The following is a 1,725-nucleotide window of genomic DNA, read 5'->3' on the forward strand; positions in this document are numbered from 1 at the left end:
GAGTGTGTGTGTGATGTGTCAGGTGGAATGCCTGGGATTTGTCCCAATTAGTTTTGGTGTATGAGGTCAGAACTGTACGGTAGCATGACCGGCCAGAAGCCCCGAGCACTCACTTAAGTAGCTGAGTACATTCGCGCAGGGCGCACCGACATCACCCTCTTCTTGGGCGAACAGAGCCCTGCCAACACCCGCAGACAGGCAGACATGCAGCCCCTCCGCGACCACCGGCACCCTCCGCAGGGAAGTCATGCGGCGAAAGCAAGGCCGACGGCCGCCCCCCGCACTGCGACCCATGTCCATGATGGCGAGCCGCCACCCAGAAGCCACCTGGCAGCGCTCTACACAGCCCCACCGGGTCACAGGCCAGAAACCACCCGGCACGAGGGGTGAGCTGCCAGGACCTGGGCACCGCGGGCAGGGGACGCACCCGATCACCTCACCGGTCAACCACACGCCCACGCCAACCCGCCGCCCAGTCCCGGAAACCCCAGTGCTTAATGTGTGCCGTTTGTGGATGCAGTACGCCATGCAAGGATTTATTTTGGTGAAATGCAACATGTGAATCTGTGGCTTTCAAGGTGAATGGTCCCAAACTCCTCAACCTTTTCTCCTCATTCATTTAGTGCTTGGTAAATATTTCCTGTTGTGTGAGCTGCACATCTCTCAGCTCTTCCCGTTTGCCAACCGACATATTCATCTTCCACCAAAGAACATTAATAATAGTGGAAGGTTAGTTTGGAAATGGAAGGAACCACCAAACCTCCAAATAAAGGAATGAAGACATTTCATCACAAAGCCATGAAGGTAGTTATGTGTTTCCAGTGGCCTTAAAGAAAGGTTTTCATCAGATTGAGTTTATGACACTGTGTTAAGCTTCTTAATTGTTGCTTCACGGGTTAAGAGACCACACCACAACGGATTGTTGATTTACTGAAAATGAGAAGCAAAACGTGCCGTTGAGATGAATGATGAACGGCGAGCTCGGTGAAAGATCAGGGCGTAGGAAAGGAGCCTCCAGGGCGTCAGGCCTCAGCTTCACATGACCCCGGTGGCCCCTGCAAAAGGAAGAAGAGAGAGAGAGAGAGAGAGAGAGAGAGAGAGAGAGAGAGAGAGAGAGAGAGAGAGGTGGAGCTGCTGGGGTACATGAGCAAGACAAGCGGATGACAGGTGAATCGGCAGGTGTGTGAAAGGTTGATTGGTAGTAGGTGCGGTTGGTGCTGTTGGTGCTGTTGGTGCGGTCTCCTCTCCTGAACCTCAGTTAATTCTTACTCCGTTTACTATGGGCCTGGTGACAAACAGCTGGACCAGGACCAAACCAAAGAATTTCAGAGAAGTTCACTGTGGAACTGCGGAAGCAACGCCGCCCCCTGCAGATATCTACAATATATAGAACTTTTTTTTGTTGTTTCACAAAACCACACAAATACAGAATTCTATGTAAATTTCAGTCATTTCAGAAGTTCCTTTGAATAGAACGGTTGAAATCTGACCAAAGCGCTGCATGCGTTTGTGATGTGATTGAGCCAGATTGTTTGAGTTCATGGTCGTCTATGCACTGAGTGACGCTATGACCTGACATTGAAATTTGAAAATACAGTTTTGATTGAACACAAATAAGAGCAAGTTTCTATTTTTAACGGCATTTGAAAAACCTGTTGTTGCTGCTCTTTGCACTTCATATTCAAAGTGACTGGGAATGGTTCCAAATAAAGCACCGGCTCCAGG

The sequence above is a fragment of the Zeus faber genome (assembly GCF_960531495.2).
Source record: "Zeus faber genome assembly, chromosome: 15".
Lineage (NCBI taxonomy): Eukaryota > Metazoa > Chordata > Actinopteri > Zeiformes > Zeidae > Zeus > Zeus faber.